The 21,868-nt window shown below is 47.9% G+C and overlaps 1 pseudogene; it reads right to left on the minus strand.

Annotated features, from left to right (window-relative positions):
* Positions 1 to 492: 492 nt before the first annotated feature.
* LOC146203674 (uncharacterized) lies at positions 493 to 15,155 on the minus strand (annotated as a pseudogene).
* Positions 15,156 to 21,868: the final 6,713 nt, after the last annotated feature.

Raw genomic sequence — 21,868 nt, forward strand, 5'->3', positions numbered from 1 at the left:
CCTGGCGTGGGTGCCCGTCATTTACGGGACTTAGCTCTTGGGATGGGGTTCGGCCTGGGCGATTCCATGTAAGCCCGGGGGATACGGTTTGACTAGATGTAACTCTTCTTTCTTGTGGTAGAGCATCCGCCTCGTGTTCGGGAGGTACCAGGCTCGATCCCTGGTGCCGCCGGATACCCACCAGCTTTTTAATGGGTACAAGCTTTCCCCTTGCCTGGTGCTCGGCTCTTTGGGGTGAAATGTTTGGGGAATGGGTCATAGGTCCCAAATAGTTGCTCTGATGTTGCAGTGATCCGTTCCACCATCGTACAACAATAAGTCCTCCTCGTGCGGCAAAAGCCCATTATGTGGCCCTTTTCTCTTTTTTTTTTACAATAAAATTCACTCCTATAAAACTGGTCACACACTGCTCAAATATAAAAAGGCAGACTATTCACAATCAATAGAAGCGTACATACAAAAAAAAAAGCTTTCTACATGCCAAGTCGCCAAATGTCGGTTTTGAAGAAGAAAAAAAAAGTCAGTCACACACCAGACCCCTTTTTGCCATCAGGAGATCAAACCTCCTGTAGAGATAACTTTGCCCAAAATCGCGCGCGCTTGGTGTTGTCAAGCGACCGTACGGTGAGTTGGGTCAATCCGCTCTCTCACGGGTATCTTGAGCGGCTCGGTCTTGGCCTTTTTCAGCATGAGCCGAAGGATCCGTGATACTGCTGCCTTCAGAGTCTGCTGCACGCCGCTGGTTCCAGCCGTGTTGTCCAGGGTACGTGTTGCGACGGGCGGCGCGCTCCACTACAGACTTCATTTTGACAAACACAGCTGCATGAAGCTTGGCGAAGTTCGGAGTCTTCTTAACTTTCGAAACCGATTTTTGTCCCGGTGTCTTCGGCAAGGCATTTTTGGTGACACTGGAGCTGCTGCCGACTGTACCCCATTGTGGTCTGGGTCGGCGACATCGCATGCGTCAGGGGCAAACTTGACCTTGTTTTTTTTTCTCCCGGGCGGAGCCGATCGCAACGGACTGCCGGATGAACTTAATCCATTTGGCCTTCTTCGGGTTCCCCTTGCACGAGTAGCCAAGTTCACGGGCCAATTGGCCAACTTCTGCGACTCCAGGTCGTCCATGTTGGAAATATCCGTCGTTTCCCTCAGCGCATTCAAATTTGGGCAAGAAGTCAAATACGTCTACTGTTTTCAGCCCTAACGGGTTCGCCCAGCTCCGGTGTGGTGAATTAAAATCACCCACATGATGGCAGAGACACTTGACGCTCTCTGCTTGGCCCTATTTTCGAATCCTGTAAATCCCCCCCCCCCCCTTTTTTGGTTGCACTTTTGTAATCCTCTACAGTTTTCTTTAAGGTTAAGCAATATTATTATCTTAACGGATGCTACTTTTAAGAAAAGCGAAGGACATGGGCAGGGCAGCAATGATGAATGCTGCTGCTCAATACGTCTGACACTTCTAGGCCGTTTTGTGCACTGTGTTGGCATCTCTAAGGACTAATAATGCTTGTGAGCTGAATGTGGAAGTACGGCGCACACATTTTACATAATACTGCGGGACATGGAAGGTAGCGTAGTGTTTGTCTCCAGCTGTTGGACTCCAGAAAATGCTGGTTTCTTGTGGTGGTGTTATTTTTGTCTGTCTGCATTAACAGCCTAAGTTAGGAAGTAAGGTATATGAGAATGTCCTAATACGTACCTGTAGGCATGTAGTTACCTCTGCTTCGTGTGTAAGTAGTGTGTAATTATAATGCGCCTTCTTCCAACCAAGTTTTGCTGCTTTTTAAATGTGCAATAGTTTGCATGTTGCTGAATGATATAGGATTTAGATATCAAAATATTTCAAATTGTAACGTTGCAGAGATTCAGAGTTACGTTGTATCCATACTGTCCTTTTACATTACCCATTATCATTCAGTGTGGCATTGTGCCGGCATAGAAATAAAATCTCTGCATTGAATTCTTATTAAGTGCATCCTTTGAAAAAGCAAATGAAATAATACTGTTTGTAAATTTCAAGCTAGAGTCGTTAGAAGGGCTACCCACAAGGGCGTAGCCGCGTCCTCAGCTTTCCTTACATCATGTTCAGTGGTTCTTATTACCAGCGAAAATAGGCATGATGTATTGCATCCCTCTTTGGAATGCATTGCTCTGCGCCTGAAAGGTCTGGGGTGGGATCAGATGGGGAGAGAAATAGAGATTTGAGGAGAATGTAGGGAATTGGTAAAACAGATGCTCCAAAATTTCTGCATCAACACATTCCGAGCAGTGAAAGAAGGTCTCCAGGGCGAAGAAAGGTAATCCAAGACCAGGGAAATGCGCTTGAAGGTAAGTACAAGCTGCTTCAAGACGCGGCGAGCGGCTCGGAGCCGAGGTCCAGAGATCACCGCGCATACACGTCTGCTGTCCGTGAAGTGTTGAGGAGTGACTGAGGCGAGAGGAGAGATGCCGAAGTTGAGGACACGCGAGCGACACACGACTGCTCAGTCCGGAGTAACACACATTTGCTGTTGTAGTGGCTGTAGGAAGAAGGAAAAGAAAATGCACGGGCCTGCTACTGGCTCTGTAGCTGAGCCACCTCCGCTGCCTCGTGCGGACATAAGAGAGAAACTAGAGAAGAAAGAAAAAGAAGAGAGAGAAAGACGCGCGCCGCAACAGCAGCCGTCGTCCACCACCGAAGCGGTGGCGGGTGCAATGACGGCCTACAACAGATAAAAATTCGGTGGCTGGCTAGCCCCCGCCGCAAGAGGCGTTGACCTACCATCCCAGCCCCTTGGGGCCAGGAACAACCACCCTCAACACACACTTGTACAACACTGTCTGGTGAAGGCCGCGACGTCCGTAAATGTGACACGCCCCAGTCTCTCACTGGTTGGATCTGTGCGGCCGCTCCGCCCCCTCACTGTTAAGTCGTGTAATGTGGGCGTCGCAACCTTCTCTTTCCCTTCAAGTTCACGGCGAGATGGACAGAGACAGCGCGCGCGGCTTTTGCTGCAGCTGCGCGACCGTTCCGCCTCCTCAGTGCCGAGCCGCGCGACACGCGCGTCGCCAATTTCTCTTTTCCACTTCAAGTTCACGAAGAGAGAGAGAGTGAGCGGCTTCGGACAGACATCGGCGAAATCCGTGATTGCGGCTAGTAGTGCTACGCACTAAAAACGCGATAGAAATCGGAATCGAGAAGCTCCTCCCACCGAGAGCGACCGCCATTTTGAAATGCTCCTGTGTCGTCATAGAGGATTTGTGTGATATCATAGGAATTCTTTCACAGGAAAGCAAAGGCGCAGTATCTATCACTCGCGGAATCCCGCTATCATCCTCATAGTAGACAAGGGGAATGGTTGTTGTGACCGTGCATGGTCCGCGCTTGCGCGCACTATTGTGCGCCTGTGGGCATGGTATTGATATGTGCTGTTTGTGCAAGGGCTCTAAGTGAGCGTGTTTATATGAATCTTTTTGTGTGAACATGCTTTGCTTGGTCGTGACCCTACAACTGCCAAGTTGGCCCTGTCAAGGGAACGTCAAGAAAAATACAAAGAAACGTCGCCCTGTGAGAAATAGCCGGAAGTGCTTTTGTTCAACTGTTCACCCTTCCCGTCGAGAGGCGCTATTGTCAAGTGAGGAATGCCTGTTGTCCAAAGGAGACGATCGGAGTGACACGTCCGCTGACGTACAGGAGAAGAAAGGAGCATGAAGATTACGGCCACTAGAGGATTTCCCGTGAATGCAGGAAAGAGTTGCAATTGCCGGAAAGGGCAATGCTGGGAGTAGTATTCGTGGCGCGTACGTACACTTGGGTTTCTGAGAAGGAAATCCACTTGCCGGAACCAACATAGCGCATCTTTGCAGAAGAATCGACATTTACCTCCTCGCCGTTCCCAAGCTCTACCCGACAACAAGTGACCACGCCCGACGAAACAATACTGGACCAGTCAGTGCATCAGACCATCAGTGCAGTGATGTGTTCGATTGGTTGCCGATATCTGAGGGGTGTGCTCTGGAACTGATTGATCAGCATCTTCAGAGAGGGGCTGGACATAGGGGATTTAAGGACGTTGCAGAGCACGAAATGACGCTCTGAGCCCTGGATAAACGGCTCATCCAGACGCTTCTCGCTATGAACTCTTAACGCTTGCCATTTTGCTGATATACCCTTTTTTTCATGTAAATAAGTTTTCTCAAAGTGCCATTAAACCTGCTTGTATATATTTTACCAACTTCGAAGATTCAATCCTTCATCAACCCGGAGTCTCTGCACGCTACCAAGTGAAGGCCGGGTCGACTTAGTCCCAGCGTCACGACAATTGTGAAGGTCGTTCCACGTTCTGGGGCGTGGCGCAGTTGGTAAAGCGCTGGGCTGGGAATCCAATAAATGGAGGTTCGATTCCCGGTGGAGACATGGTTTATGAATATATTTTTAACTCTCGCTCTCGAAAGCGTGACCTGACAACCTTTTGTCGACAACGATGAGACACTGAAAGTTTTCGTCTAACAGCGGGGAACCCATGCAACGACGCAGCGCACACATACGCTCGAGTAGAAGCCCACCGAGCTGTGGACGTCGCCTTGGACCTGCAGCCCTTCGCAGAGTCGCTCACCTCACACCACGATTACACCACAGACCCGGGAGAACAACATACCCACCACCACACACAGCGCACTTTCCAGAGAGGAACAGGTGCACTGGTGTGGAAAAAACTTCAAACTGCATGATATATTCCCTAATTCATACACTGTGTCAAATTTCCTTAATTCAGAAATTAACCCTACCTGTCGCAGAAGCGGTGAAATAGCCTCATTAAACCATATGATTTTGGATGGTTGAGCCCATCTACCCCCCAGAGAGCTCATGCCTGGGCCCGTATTCCGAGTTTGATTCGTTATCGAAGTGTCGCTTTCTCACGTGACCTCGAATTATCTGATTGGTCGAAACGCCGAAACTGGGTGTTGCCACTGCGGAACCGGAAGAGGTGGCAACATCATTTTCCAGCGTTTCCACCAATCAGGTGACTCGAGGTCGGGGAGATAGCGACACTCACGATAACGACGCAAACTCGGAACACGGACCCAGATCCCTCCCTTGATACGTACGTGGAATGAAGGCCAGCGACTACCCGGACATTCAATCCCTAGCCGTCTTGGGCCTGTCGCTCGGGGTCTTCATGGTCTAGGAGGTACGTGTTTTATCACGAAAGCAATAGTACGCTCATGAACGGCCTTTCGCGTAGCGGCGCCCGGTAGCAACGCTTGACCTTTAGAATGACCTCTGAAGTCATACTAGGGTGAGAGACGGGCTACCAAGTCGAGTCGTCGCGCAGCGGCGGCCGGTAGCCACGCGTGAAGACACGGCGCATTGCGTTCCTTCTGTTGGAGGCGCTGCGCTCGCTTGACGTCACAATAGAGAGGTTGGCCTGCCAAGTCAGTCTCCATGCATCCGCAAGAGAAGACGACGTACCGCACGCGCGCGCGCACGTCGTCCTTCGCGACGTTACGTCGGCGAAAAACCGAGGTCTATAGTCCAACGTCACGGCGTGATGGACGTAGCGAGCGCGAGCCGACGCGCCAGTAGAATCTTGCCTATTTCTCGCCGAATGCGTCGGCCACGCATCCCAGCATTCCTCACGCGCCGTGAAGATGGCGGCTTGCTATGTAGACAGCGACCGCGCGCGCGTTTCAGACACTGTTGCGGAAAAGCTGCTAGAAGGCATTCGAGGGCATCCTTGCGTTTACGATACCAAGCGGATTGACTACAAAGACGTTCAGAGGAAAAAAAATTGCCTGGGATGCAATCTGTCAGCAGTGCGGCCGGGCACAGCTGTAAGTTCTTCGCTGCAGTGCGTGTGCCATTCCCGTTTTAATGCAGTGCTCATGGAAGTGTAACGATGATGTTGTTTCACTTATCTGCGGTACATTCAGTGGAAGAATACCAGAAACTGCGGAAGCGGTTTCACATAGAGTTGTGACCGTTACATGCCGGAATCGAAGGCCGTACTCGATTTCGGCCACACGGAACGTCAGCTGCTCAACAACCAGGGAATTCGCGAAATCGATAGAATTCCACAAGAACTGCGGCCGACCGAGAAAGTGATTATCATGTCTCTGTAATCTCTAACTCTTCTGTATTCGTACAGACACTTAAATGATGATTAGTTTTCAGTAAAACACGCACGTACACAATCATCGTTCCGTCCTTGGCCGTCGTCGACGCGGTCTCTGGCCTTTGCTGGGCTAGACGTCTCCACGGCGGGCTGTAAATGTTTTGTACCATTTGAACATTCGCAGTAAACACATCGCATCTTTGCCTTGATCACAACCAGGGCTTAAAGTCAGGGGGGTTTAAGGGGGGTCTGAGACCCCTCCGCGCTCAAATATTGTATAAGGACTGCATGAATATGAAGCAGGCTGTCATCTCTTTTTCTTGTCAGTGGTTGTCAGAACATTAATTCCTTCTCTTTTCGTCAGCAAGTTTTAAAAGATATTATTAAAATATTTTCTAAAACCCGAGGAGAAAAATGATGTTCCCCCTCAAATTTCTGTAAAACCATCTGCGAGCCAGGCCACCAGCCGCTTTCTCTCTCTCCCTCTTTATTTCCCTTTCCACCTGTGCTCGAACCACTAGAAACCACCCTCCGATAGAGCCAGACTCTTAGCACTGATCACAAAAGTAATTAGTGCCTCAATAGGCAGCCAGTTCCTCCCTTCAGATGCCCTGTCATCTGCTCAAAAATGCACACCGAAACGTACGAGCCCTCGAGGCCGTATTGTGCGCATGCGCGCCGCGGCACCGTGCACGCCAGGCAGTTTTTTGACGCGCCTGTCGTAGCCGACGTCGCCGTCTCTGCCAGTCGCGTCGAAAATGTTGTAAGCCCCAGCCAATTTTTTCTTTCCGTAATAAAGTTCATTGTACTTTCTCTCTTCCTTCCAATCAAATTAAAATTCGAAATCTGCGCTACTCTATAGACCAACACCTATCTGTGACGTAAGTATGAAGCGGTGGCGCTACTGTCGCCAGGTTGGGCCAACTGGGGGTGAAAAGTAGGGTTAGCGCCCATAGGCATACATGGAACCGAAAGATTTCAAAGCAGTTTTTTCATTTCACAGGGCACATATGATGTCGTTATTTAGCACAGAGCAACCATGAACATCCTAGAACAGATCGTGAAAGTATAAAAGCTCATTATCGAAGCAAAGTATATTTAAAACACCACGAAACGTATGGGTGTGCGAGTTTGGAGGGCGACCCGTAAAAACACATGTAAACACAACTTACCGCAACATTTTTCTCGGTTCAGCAGCGTTGAGCCCTTCTCATTTTTTGGTGAACGTCTTGTATCACGCCCCGACATCATGTTGCATGGCACACTACATTCCCTAGCAAGCACTGCAAATCTGACGACTTACGGGACCATTCACAGCACGATAAACTGACCGCGCACAGTTGCAGACGACAATGCACCACTGCGCTGTCGCTAGCAGACGCTCCGCAGCTGGAGGCGGCCGCGGTGGATATCGCCAGCTGCGCTGTCGTCAGCTGCAATGCGTGAATCTCGTTCGGTCTGTATTGTCGTATGGCGTTTGACAACTGCTAATGTAATTCTGTCTAGGATGTATCACTTGAGCGACAGTATTATCAAGCTAATTTACTCCATGCGGCAGCATATCAGACTAAACAAAACTACGTGATTCGCTACGTGATCATTTCGGGAGGAGACAACATAGATTATTCGGGTAGTTTTAAAAGTAGACCGCCTCCGCAACGACGCAGCATACTTCTTCAAAGCACTGGCCAATGTTTAACGACCAGCCATTCTGGTGCTCTGCGAAATGAGAAAAATTTTGCGGTAAGTTGTGCTTACTTGTGTTTTTATGGGTAGCCGTCCCAACTCTCACCCCCTATATGTTTCGCGACGTTTTAAAAAATACTTCGCCTCGGTCATGAGATTTCATACTTTCATGATCTGTCTAGGAGGTGCACGGTTACTCTGCACCGAATAAGGACATCTTAGGTGTCCCGTGAAATTAGAAAACTGCTTAGCAATCTTTCGGTTCCATATTGTATTCCTATGGGCGCTAACCCTACTTTTCACTCCCAGTAGGCTGCGACGCCGCAAGCGCCCCCTTTCCCTTAGTTTGTAAACACGGTGTTGGTTGGTTGGTTGCAAAACTTTTATTTCTATCTGATATGGGCGTCCTCTTCCGATATGATATGGAATCGTGCGCCCGCGGATTAGAGGCTGGCAGGTAGCCATTGGCTTGTTGCGGCCTCTTCCGCCAGATGGACGGTGCGGTGCTGGATAGCAGGGTCCGCGCTTCGCAGCAGGGTATCCCAGGGGAGCGTCGCCACTAAAGGAAGAGGACCCAAAGAGAGAAATTTAATAAAACTAATCCAGACGTACGTAATAAGCTGAATCAGTTACGCCACGCCTTACCTTGACATCAAGGCCGGCGAAAAAGAGAAGTTAGACTGCCTGATTCGAAGATGCGTTAAGAAGGCGCTAGGATTGCCCATGCATGGTACCTCGAGCGAACGACTGCTCGAACTCGGGGTGCCTAACACGTGGGCAGAATTGGCGGAGGCAGTGCGAGTCTCCCAATTAGAGAGACTAAGCACGACCGAGACGGGCATGGTAATCCTTGCAAAAGTAGAACTCAACCCAGACAGAGGAGTTCAAAAAAAAAGTTACAATTAGTAGGGAAAGCAGGAACGCCTTGGTCCCCCCCCCCCCCCCTTCTCTAGAAACATGCATCCAGAATATAATGTCGAAAGAAGGGCCAAACGAGCCGAAGCTCTAGAGCGACGGTTCAAGAACATGGGAGCGAAAGAAGTAGTATATGCTGATGCGGCAAGTGGCAGAACAGGTGCGGCGGTAGCTTCGGTTGTCGATGACCGAGGGGCGCCGGTATCCGCGGCAGCCATCAGAGGCCGCAACGTTGAGACCATTGAGACTGCGGAGGGCATGGAGGTCCTCCATGGCGGAAGGAGGAAGTTGCGATAGCGCTAGCTTTCGTAGGAACGGAAGCCAACTTCATAATTAGCGAGCAGCCTCCTTCGGATCTCCGAGGGGAACGGACATACGTTTTTCGCTCCGCTTCGACTAGGCGTGTTTCGCGTCAGTCGCCTCTCAGAGCTCGGCGAGAGCGGGTGTGTGCGGCGCTCGCTCCGGCGAGCTCGTGCGTTCCCGCTCTCGCCGCACTCTCGTCAGCCTTGACCGTCCCTCACGTATTCGCGCGTCCTGCTCGCCCCCCTTCGGGGGTTCAGTCCTCTCTGTTCCAGTCTGCTGGTGCTTATTCCCAAGGCCATCGACCCCATCTCGCTGGCTTCTGCCAGCCCTCGTACTGCTGTGGTGCCCTGGACCCGTGACTTCCTTCACGCACCTCGTAGCTGCAGCGTGCGAGGTGCGACCCAGTGCTGCAACCGACTCCAGGATCACCGGACCCTCACGGTACGCCCCTTCCGCCTTCGAGGCGTCGACCCAGTGCTGTGCCGGTGACCTGGATTTCCCCGCGGCACCCCCCTCGTCGCCTCCACGTTTGCGGCGCGCCCCTGCGTTGGACCTGGCTCATGGCAACTGCGGCGGCCCACTGTAGCTCCTCCATGGGCGCAGCCCTACTGGCCACTGCCAGTCTCCCGCGGAATTCACGGTCCGCTGGCCCTGTCGCACCCGCGTCCCCTGCCGCTCCTGCGGTTCCCCCGTTGCTTCGCCAGCACTCCCGTGGGCCTTGTGCTCACGGACCTCGACGCGCCGCCTTGCCAGCGGCTTCTCCAGCGTCACCCGCCACACCTCTGCCACGGCAGAGGTATATCAGCGGTCCTCCCTGCTGCCGCCCGGATTCTCCAGCGACACAGCTTCCCGTGTCTCCCTGCTCGCGGGCCTCGGCGCGCTGTCTACGGACGGTCTCCTCCGCGCCACCCGCAGCGCTGCTGCCTTGGCAGCAGTCTGTCGCGGTCCCCTCCTGCTGCGGCGGTTGTCCCGATCGCCGTGGCGTCCTGTCACCAGCAGTCCTTCCTGTGCCTCGCAGAGGCGCAGTACCAGGCTTCGCCTGGGCACACCCTGGAGCGCTGCTGCACCGGAGCCTCCACACCGGACTGCCGACCTGCCGATGTTCACCGGGCTGTTTGCTTGGTGCGGGCCAAGATGATATCCCCCCACCCCTCCCCACGTCCCATTTCCCCCTCCCCCGGACACACACCAAGAGTGCCGCCGCGACTTAATTAAGGCCGACATAACCCGTGTCCGGTATCCCCCCCCCCCTTCCCGAGAATATCCCAAAGACCCCAACCAACCAACCAATTAGCGACAGCAAAACTGCCATTCAAAATTTTGGAAAGGGGAGGATATCGCCGGAGGCGGCCAAAATCCTCACCCAAAGAACACTCAATGGGAAAATTCAGTTAATTTGGACACCCGCTCACGCTGCCGCCCCTGGTAACGAGGCGGCTCACGAGCTAGCTCGAGCTCTCTACTTCCGGGTAGCCGTCGAGCCCCCCGAACACTGGGCATATGACGAGCGTCTGCAAAATTACGGGGAAATCATCGACCATTATAAATTGGGACATAGACTGGTACCCCCCGCAAGATGTTAGCCTAAATAATAGAGCAGCTGTCGCGTGGAGGAGGCTACAAACTAATACAATGTTCATGAACCCGGTCTGGGCGTTTCACGCGCTACCAGACCTTAGGGCCAACGATCTGTGCAAATACTGTGGAGAGGGACCCTCGACAATCTCTTTCTCTATTTCCTCGACCACATAATTTGGGAGTGCCCACAATCTCCAGGGATAGGACAAAATATTACAAGTAAACATGGTGTTGATCCTGTAATGATGTCAGATTTAAATTTTGTTATTTGCATTAGTATTTAGAACGGCACCTAGGGCAGCATGGTGGCGCCACAAAACTTACGCTTCGCTGCTCAATCGCCGCGCTGGGGTAGGGTGTCTAGCGTCTTCGCTGCAATTGGTTGATCTATGGTTGATCCATGGCACGTGATCCATGGCGGAAGTATAATGGTGGCGAAGGCTATAGCGAAGGCTGGGCCCAAAAGCACCAAAAGCGGTTCAGCCGTTCAGCGGTACCGCAGCTTAGCCACAGGTCGGGAAGCCAACCACTCAGATTAGGAAATTATATTACTACAAATTAAAAAGTATCAATCAACATAAAAAGAATAGACATTTTGATAACTTCGTTTGTGAATGATGTAAGGTATTTTATAAATACATTCTTAACTTTTTTAAAAAAATCTTGCAACACTCTTATCGCCCCACCCCCTTGATCTTGCATCGGTCAGGAGGCGCTGCCAGAGGTAACCAAGGCAACGGAGATAACGGAGCTGACGAAGCACGAAACGGTTTCTTATCGCTGTCTGCTGCTCGTCTCCTGTGGTGCGGCCCTTGGTGCGCCCGGGAAAGCGTAATTTAGTTCGCAAGTCTGAAAATGTCCCTTTTGCGAAGATTTCGACGTCCTTGCTGGTCGCTGCTCTGTCGCCGTTTGGTGAGATTTAGTATCCCCCCGCAGCCGTGTTTTGGTGGTTTCGTCCCCTTCGTCGTGCGGGCAGTGCGAAGTCTTTTTGCAGCAGTGTATTGCGCTTAGCGTTTTATCGCAAAATGAGCCCGCACAGAGTGAGGAAGCGATGCTCTGTAGCACGTTGCGACAGCGTGGACTCAACCGTCGGTCTTGCCGCTTTCCGGCTGACTTTCACCGGTGAGCAGATCTGGAGATTGCACATAGACTCAATGTATGCTCTAATGCTCCTGTGTTAATCACGTTTGTTGATGCTAAAGCTGTCTGGACTGGTGCAACCTTGAAATTGCCTTGAAAACTGCTGTATACTTTTTGCCGAAGCATTTAAATGTGAAGAGTGATCCCAGTGCTCTATGCTCCACGTATGCATGTTTTGATGCACCTACTAATTCATGACATTTTATTTCAACTGCAGCTGTCATAGCTTTGTTTTCTGTACATGCATGTTTCTTATCTGGTGATGTTTTGTGGCAGGCACTTCAAGCCTTTTCCATGCCTCGGCTGTGGTCATTAAAATGATTAGCCCGCTTAAACAGCGCTAGTGTTTGTGCTGTCTGCGACATGCATTTTTATTGTTGTGATTTGTTGCTTTGTTTTATTGGTTGATGCAATAAACTATGGATATAAAAACCATAATTGTTCACTTGGTACACTCTGTTGCGATCTGGGCACGACTGCCCCGTTGCACCAGTGTTTCTGGACCACACCTCACTATGCTGAGGGACAAAGTAAATTGCCAAAGTACTTGCATGACTTGCAGCAGTATTTGTATTATGAATTTGCATGCGTGGTCTCTATTTGGAAGTGTTGCTGCCTTTCTATGCCGCCACCTTTCCAACCACTTTCATTGTGCTGGAGCAACTGCTTATAAACAAAGGCGTAGACAACAGAAACTCGAGTTATTTTAGATGGCAAAGGTTGGCGCGCGCTGAAAGGCAACAACCTTCAAAAGATGCAGGCTCGTCAATGCAACGCGGTGGTTTTAAAAAAAAAAAAAAAAAACATAATTCGCGCCAAAGTGAATGTATGGGTGACGTCATTTGACGTCATGGCCTCCTAATTTTCATTGGTCGCTTGAGCCCATGAGCCGCCATGTTCTGTACGTATGGGCATCTATGGAGCCTTCGCTACCATAGTACATATACCTTGGTTGATCAACCGTCGCTACCAAGAAGGTTACATAGAACTTCTTGAGTGTCGGTCCCCCATGGGTACCAATGCGAATGGGTGAAGCCGGCCAAGCCAGCGGTGGCCATGTTGCAAGGAGCAAAAAGCATGCGGCGCCGGCCGGCGCAAGCGCGTCGCACGCACGTAAATTTAAGAAAATCTTAATGAAATCATGTTGTCGTCAAAATCCATTGTATATATAGACTGCCAATTTTTTTGTTTTATACGCCTTACATGGTGATAAGTAAGAGTGGATTTAATCTGGACCGAGCTATCATAATATTCTCCAGATTTTTTTCACTGCTTCTTGGACCAAAAAACACTCTTGCGTTGCGGCGCACACAGCACATTCGTAAACTAGTTTCAAAATTAGAGCACACAGTTGACGAACACTGTTTCGGAAAGAGAATATGCCCTTAAATTTGCATTGCGGCACGTATGCTTCGCTGACAGTATGAAAATTGTCTGTCGAAATGAACGTCATTCGTTGCCTGCTTTACCAACGCTGAATAAGCTAAGTCTGTTACTTTAATGATATTGTTAGCATTTGAAAACTATATTAACACTGCGACTTCTAGAACTAGTGCGACATCTTTCAAACTCTTGGGTAGCACTGTGAGAAAAAATGACAGCCTTTTAATAAAAATGTTTCAAGCTGCAAAAGTGTTATGATGATGCTATAGAAATTATGAAGTGCAGGAAAGAAACGAATGATCGTGTCTTCTTTCAGATGTTTCTGCGAATAGCTAACCGAGGGGACGCTCGTGCCAGTACGCCAGATGTTAGTTTCTTTCAAGCGGTCAAAAAAAAAAAAAAATATCGGGAGCCCTTAGCACTCCTTACGTGCTGTGAATATGTAAACATTGAGACAGTTTCGCTTCTATCACGCATTTATTTTAACCGAGTGAGACCCGCGTTAGTTCGGTTTTACATCGTTTTTCGTAGTTTACAATTTGATTTTGAATTCTACTCGTAGAGACCTTTTAACCGATATATGACTTGATGCTGTAGCGGAAAGTTGAATTTAATACAAAGAACTAATTTTTTTTATTATTGATAGCAATTAGGGCTTACAATAAGTCTAGTGCAATTATACCCGACATAAGCTATTCAGCGACATAACACTTGAGGCTGTCATGCTCGAGATAATCAAAACAGCACATTCATACACATTGTATAAATGCGCTATGCCATAGGATCCAAGAATGGTCTTATTATATACACTTTTTTTTTTTCAAAACTTTTTAGCTGAGTTTTATCCCATGCGATCCAAAATAGCGTGAAGATATCCAGACAAGTGCAAAGTAGCGTACGTAGAGCCGCAAATGGGACGTTATATATGGAAGCGCCCCTTGGTTATGCCACCATACCTTGGCGATACCTCCTCCTTGCCCCTTGCAAGATGGCGGACGCCGGCTTCACTTTTCACGAACCGCCTCCACTCCAAAGGTTCTATATAACCTCCTTGGTCGCTACCAGCGTCGCCATCTGGTGAAATTCGCCGCCAGATTTCGGAAATCTGGAGAATTGTTAGAGCTCCTGGTGTCCAAGTCCATGAACTACTACACCAGACAAAATCTGGTGATATCTGGGGAAAACCATTTTACCGATGCTGCTGATCCAAACGTTTAGCACTAAGTGGCGCAAGCGGCCGCTCAATCTCAAGAGAAGAAAACCTGGAAGTTATTGAAGTGATTGAAGTGCAATACAGGAGAATTGTTTCGCATCTTTAGAGTGAGGAGGCCAGCTTCGACGGCAAACTTCCAGATGATTGTGCAACATTATGTGTCGAAGTTTTCGAGTACGAATTAAAACGCCACAGGTGAAAAGCACAAGGAACTGGCATTGTATGCACTGGCCTGTCTTTCATGCCCAGTGCCAAATGCAGCAGTGGAGCGGGTCTTCAGTCAAGTCATATGTGTGAAGACCATATGTACCGATCGAAGCAAGAGGTTGTTGAAAACTTTGGATGTCATTGTACGGATTCGCTCAACATTGGCCTCCAGGCAGATGTGCCAAGATCATGATGTGCTGCATGAAATTTGTTTCACCTATGATATGCTACGCAGGTTCCACAAGGTCAATTCAACGCAAGGTCAATTCATGTATGACGTCCAAAGTGATGATTCGGGGCTGCACGACATGCTTTTATTTTAATAAAATGAGCGATGACAGCTAATTCTTGGTCATTTTTAAGCATTTTATAGCTATTTTATATTTTGGGAAAATTAGGGAAATTTCGCCGAGGTTCTGGCGGTTCTGGCTTGGTTCTGGTGGCAGGTTCTGGCAGTTCTGGCGTCGCGGCCACTTTCCAATCTGGCAAAGCTGGTCGCTACCGTGCAAGTACTGAGGGCTAATGAGATGATCTGGGAGGTAGGGAAGGCCCTCAGGTGCGATGTCATGGATGTGAACAGGGTGATACATGGGGATAGGAACTACCTCCCCTTCACTCCTGATGGCATCCATTACACCGCACCAGCGGGATGGCAGCTTGGGCTACGGATGGGGCGAAGGGCGCTAGCTTTTTTACAGGCGAGCAGATTGCCCCTGCATACCGAGAAGTAGGAGACAAAGATGGAGGGAGGAAGGGCAGGACGAAGGCACGGAGGAGGAAAAAGAAACAACCCGTAAATTTGGCCTTCATTAATATGCAAGGGGGTAGAAGTAGAATTAAATGGGATGAAATTCAGGAGCAGCTGCAAACTGGAAATTTTGTAGTATATGGTGTAGCAGAAACCCACCTTAGAGACAGTGTAGAACCTACATACATTGAAGGATACTCATGGCTGGGGTGCAATAGAAAAGGGAAGGATCGAAAAGGAGGTGGGCTGGGGGCGCTAATCAAAGGCCAAGATTGGAAAAGGATAACAGAAAGCTGCAGAGAACATGCATGGCTCCAGGGTAGAGTGGGAAACCTAGATACAGTACTAGGGTTTGTTTACCTAAAAACAGGAAATGACTCGAATGAGGAAAATTCAGAACATTTCAGATGTTTAGAGACATAGAGGAATTTGGCCAGAATAAGGAAGTGATAACCTTAGGGGATATGAATGCCCATATGGAATTTTTTGATGGAGCTACCGATACGACAGGCAAAACGTTAGGAACATTTTGTGAAACCCAGGATCTCACAATAGTTAATTCAGAGATAAAGTGTGAGGGAAAAATAACATGGGAAAGAAATAACTCTCATTCCACTATCGACTATTGTCTGATGTCCCACAAGCTGTATGACAGGTTAGTAGGTATGGAAATTGATGAAGAAGGGGCGAAGAGCTTAGGAAGCGATCACAAAAGAATTAAACTCCAATTTGGCGGGACAGCGGCCGCAATAAAAATGCAGGTATGTGAAAGCAACCAGAAACTCAATGATATGCAGTTGGAAAAAGGGTCAAAGCGCATTGAGGACATAGTAAACCAACAACCAAATAGAGAATGGACATACGATGACCTAGTAGAAGTATTTAAAAGAGAGCTAAAAAAGGGCAAGATTAGATGAGGAAAGAGAAAATATAAACCAAAAAGCTAGTGGGATTCTGAAGTTAAAGCAGCCATAACGAGGCATCAAGAGACATCCAGAGAGCACAGATTAGCAATGAAGAAGGGAGCCACACCAAGGGAAGTAGAATCCAAATGGGAGGAGTACCTTGAGAGAAAAAGGGAGGCGTCAACCTTAATCCAAATCAAAATAGGAAAAGCTGGGGTCCAGTGGATGATGGACATAAGTAAAAAAGATAAAAATGCTGCAAAGAGGTTTTGGAACCACATAAGGCTACAAGCAAAAAAGACGGAAGGGGTCCAACACTCACTGACCACACAGGAAGGAAAAAGAGTGGAGGGAGAGGAAGCACAGGAATATGTTAGGTGCACAATAGAAACAGTCTTTGCCAGTCTGGAAGTGAATGCCGCAGAAGAAATGGAGAATAATGAGGACCACGGGGACAAGGAGCAAGAATACAAGGAGATGACAGCAAGAGAATGGGAAAGAATAGAACGGAAGGTCCCCTTGGGAACAGCGACAGGACCAGATAGCATACCCATGGGATTGATTACCAGATTAGGACAAAAAAGCAAAGTAAAATTGCGACAGTTGATTGAACAAACAATAAAGGGCGGACAAGTACCAAAAGATTGGAAATTAAGCAGGATGAGACTAATATACAAAGGCAAGGGAAGCAGAGATAACATAAAGCCCTATCGGCCAATCACAGTTACATCAGTTATATACAGGGTAGCAATGCAGTTAGTAAAAGTAATGATGGAGGAATGGGCAGAAGGAGGGAATATCCTCGGAGAACAAAATGGTTTCCGCAAGGACAGAAGACTAGAGGATAATTTATTTGTGGTTACCCAGTGTATAGAAACAGCGGCAGCAAGTCAGAGACCATTATGGATAGCGTTTTTAGATATTAAAGGGGCATATGACAGTGTAGATCAGAAAAAAACTGTGGGACCAGTTGAAGGAATATGGCCTGAATAAAAACCTGGTTCAGTTCATACAAGAAGTGTATGCAGATAATGAGGCAGTGATAGTATGGGAGACGGAAACAACAAAACCAGCAAAAATAAAAAGGGGGCTTAGGCAAGGGTGCCCACTGTCACCGCTGTTTTTCATGATATACATGAGCCAAATGGAAAGGCGCCTGGAGGAAAGTTATATGGGATTCGATGCAAGCTATATGCAGGGAGGACAGAAAGTAACACAAGTTCTACCAGGATTGATGTACGCGGATGACATTGTACTGCTGGCAGATAAGAGGGATGGGTTGCAGGAGCTGCTTAAGATCTGTGGAGAAGAGGGCGAAAAGCTGGGACTGCAATTTAGCAGCGAAAAATCAGGAATAATGGTATTTAATGATGAAAGGGGGGATGTGCTGGAAATACAAGGCACCAAGGTTGAACATGTGGAGAGCTATAAATACCTGGGCATATGGATCAATGAAGGAAAAAATTACCTAGAAAAGCATGAAAGAATTACGATAGACAAAGGGAAAAGGACTTCGGATATTATGAAACACAGGGCCCTCTGGAATTATAACAGGTATGAGGTTGTTAGAGGGGTATGGAAGGGTGTTATGGTACCAGGACTCACTTTTGGAAATGCAGTCCTGTGCATGAAATCAGAAGTACAGTCAGGCCTTGAAATCAGACAGAGAAAGGTAGGTAGGTTGGCATTGGGAGCACATGGCAACACACCTAATGAAGGAGTCCAGGGAGATATGGGCTGGGCATCATTTGAGGTTAGAGAGGCAATTAGCAAACTAAAATATGATACTAACCAAAATGGAGGAATCAAGGTGGGCACGAAAAATGTACAAGCACCTCTTCATGAAAAGCCTGAATACGAAATACCCGAAAGCTCAGATTTAAGTACCTAGAGTTTGGAGATGCACCGCAGCAAAACAGCAGCATTGAAAAGCAGGTAAAGGAGGCAGAAAGGAAAATGTGGGAGGAAAGAATGCACGGAAAATCGGCATTGGGTATGTATAGAACTCGAAAACAGGATATAAAGAGAGAAAGTTTATTCGACAACTCACGAGGGAGCTCATTGCTGTTTGAGGCTAGGACAGGGGCCCTCAGAACAAAAACGTACAGGAAAAAATTTCAGGAAGTAGATATATTATGCGCGGCGTGCGGAACAACGGAACATGTTGTTCTAAGGTGCCAAAAACTTCGTCCTGCCCTTCCCGCGGGAAAAGCGGCAGATCTGGAGAGAGCGCTGGGATTTGCTGGGGGAGATGGACGAATGGATGAGGAACGCGTTTTGATAACAAAAGAGAGGTTAGAGGATTGGTGGAAAAAGTCAAGAGAATAAAGAGAAGAAAAAAAGGGAGGGGGGGGGGGGCAGATACGGGCGAATTAGAAGCTAAAAATAGGGAAGAGATAAATATATTTCTTTTAATTTTTGGCTAGGCGGCGCAAGCTGCCGTCCGATACAAAGGGCAGAGCTACAGTATTCTAGTACACTGTAGGCAGAGCCACTATCATTCATCACCATCAGGACCAACGTTACTAGAACAAACTCAGTTTCACAGCTCCGCTATAGACCTTTTCACAAATCGTCATTTCAGTAGCGCCATTGCCTGATACTGGTGACGTCTAGCGTCGAAACAGGTTATGCCGCCATTTTGGACTGTGCTTGTGAAAGCTGAACTTGAGCCGGACGGCCACGCATCTGTTTTGTGCCCTTCAAGGCGCCGTATTCGTACTACTTCTCCCTCCCATTTCACCTCTGTTGTGCCGCATGATCTAATACGCGATTCATATGCTCACATGAACGACCAATGTGAAGTAATGGCCAATGCAAACCCAGCCAACGGATGCGGTGCTTCGTCGTCGGCATTGGTGTCAAACGCGTCAGGTTCGTCGAGGCCTGCCGTGGTAGGCAGCGGTAGGTATTTACTATTTATTAACGCGAAAGCATTACTTGGCTATATTCAACAATTTCTGTCCGCAGACCGCGTCCGCAAAATCGCGTCCGCAGCAGTTAGAGGTAGAGATTAATGAGTGGTGTCAATCGATAGAGGCTGATGTAATGTTGCTGCCAAAAATAATTAGGCCAATAAGTTAATTAGGTAATTATTGAAAGGAAAAAAATGTAAACGTTGTCCGCAGTGAGAGGTTAATGAATTGTGTCAATCGATAGAGGGTGACGTAATGTTGTGTCCGAAAAAATAATTAGACCAATAAGATAATTAGGTATTTATTTAGAAGCAAAACACAAAAAATCGTGCCCGCAGCAGTTGTGAGTAATTGAGAAGTCTTATAGGTTAATGAGTGGTGTGAATCGATAGAGGGTGACGTAATGTGTGCGAAAAAATACTTAAACCAAAGGGTAATAGGTAAATAATTAGAGGCAAAAAATGAAAACGTAAAGGCGAAAACGGTATCATTAGAGAATGGTTTGTCGCCACATTTGAATGTGTCAAATATTAAGATAGTTAAATAAATCAATCGATTAGGGTGACGTGAAAGATGTGACGTCACGCAACCTGAAGTCGAGCCAGAAAGGGCATAGGAAAAGATTTGCGCGCAATTTGAAAGTACCGAAGACTATAATGGGTAAACAAGAAGTGAATTATAGTGACATCAAGAATGTGACGTTACGCAACCGGAAGTAGAGCCGAAAAAGGGCATAGGAAGGGGTTGGCGCGCAATTTGAAAGTACCAAAGAATGAAATGAATTCAAATTGCGCGCTAACCCCTTCTTATGCCCTTTTTTGGCTGGACTTCAGGTTGCGTTTCGTCAAATATTTGACGTTACCTAATTGACTGATTTAGTTACTATTTTAGTATTTGATACATTCAAATGTGGCGCCAAGCCATTCGCTAATGTGACCATTTTTGTCTTTACATTTTCACTTCTGCCTCTAATGAATTACCTGCTTAACTTATTAGCTTAATTACTTTCCGCACACTTTACATCACCCTCTACCGATTGACATCACTTATTAACCTCTACGACTTCTCAATTACAACTGCTGCGGACACGATTTTGCAGATTGGGCGCTAATCCTTTCCTAGGCCCTTTTCCGCCTCCACTGCCGGTTGCGTGACGTCACATCATCTGCGCCACATTAATTCACTTCTTGTTTAATCAGTTTAATATTTGGTACTTTCAAATTCCGCGACAATCCCTTCCTACGCTTCTTTTCGGCTCTACTTCCGGTTGCGTGACGTCCCATCCTTCACGTCACATTAATTTACTTCTTGTTTATTGATTTAAGTATTTCGTACTTTCAAATGCGCGCCAATCCCATGCCCTTTTTCGACTCTACTTTCAGTTGTGTGACGTCACATCCTTGACGTCACATTAATTCATTTCTTGTTTACCCATTTTAGTCTTCTGTACTTTCAAATTGCGCGCCTATCCCTTCCAAAGCCCTTTTTCGGCTCTACTTCCGGTTGCATGACGTCCCATTCTTTGATTGCACCCTAATTGACTGTCTTCATTAACTACTTTAGTCTTTGGTACCTTCAAATTGCGAGCCAATTACTTCCTATGCCCTTTTTTTGGCTCGACTTAAGGTTGCGTGACGTCACATCTTTGACGTCACCCTAATTGACTGATTTAATTAACTATTTTAGTATTTTATACATTCAAATGTGGCGCCAAGCCATTCGGTAATGAGACCATTTTCGACTTTAATTTTTCATTTTGCCTCTAATTAATTACCTAATTAACATATTCGCCCTAATTATTTTTCGCGCACATCACTTCACCCTCTATCGGTTTACACATATTAACCTCTACGACTTCTGAATTGCAACTGCTGCAGAAAACTTTTAGATTTTTTTTTGCCTGTAATTAATGACCTAATTAACTTATTGGCCTAATCATTCTTCTCGGCAGCAACATTACGTCACCCTCTATCGATTGACACTACTCATTAACCTCTACCACTTCCCAATTACAATTGCTGCGGACACGATTTTGCGGATGCGGTCTGCGGAAAGAAATCTATAAACATAGAGAAGTAACGCTTTCGCGTTAATATGAAGGACAGGCCTGAAGTAAAGGGAAGCTCAAGTGCAGCGCCGGCAGAGCGTTCACGTCAGTTTTTATTCCGTCGACGAAGTGTCGTGAGCAAATCAGCGACCACGAACTCACTGTAAAATGTTTGCAGTTGACTACAGCTATCCACTGCCTTCGCAGATCGGGTGATGCAGCAAATCCGTGCAGCGTAAACATATCACATCGGCAGTGCTCCCGCGGAGTGCCGTGTTGCGGGCACACTTCAGTTCCCGAAATCGCTTTCTTCCGCTGGTTGTCATATACGCATACACAGCACAGTGCTGGCCTGTAGACTTTTCATTGGCGTATGCCATTATTTACGAGGGTAAGTCATTCGCGACGAAAATAGGTGCAAACGTCGATGGATATCTACCGCTTCACAGTGCCAAGCGCAAAGCAAGTCACAGTCCAGCCCAAACAGGCAACATTGATGCATACTCTCGACGCCAGAACGTCAGAAGCGCCCCCGTGAAAATGTCTATAGCGCTCTAGAATAGCTCCGCCAGGAGAGGTGTCCCAAGTGGCGGTCGCGAGAACTAGCGGCGCTGCAGTCGACTCTTGCTCCTTGCCGGGCGCGTCGTCTGCTACACGCGGCGCGGAAGCATGGAGCGGCCGGCACACACGTATCTGTTACGTGTTGCCATGGCGTTGTCAGATGTGGGGA

The sequence above is a fragment of the Amblyomma maculatum genome, chromosome 1 (genome assembly GCF_055883805.1).
Source record: "Amblyomma maculatum isolate TAMU_Amacu chromosome 1, ASM5588380v1, whole genome shotgun sequence".
NCBI lineage: Eukaryota > Metazoa > Arthropoda > Arachnida > Ixodida > Ixodidae > Amblyomma > Amblyomma maculatum.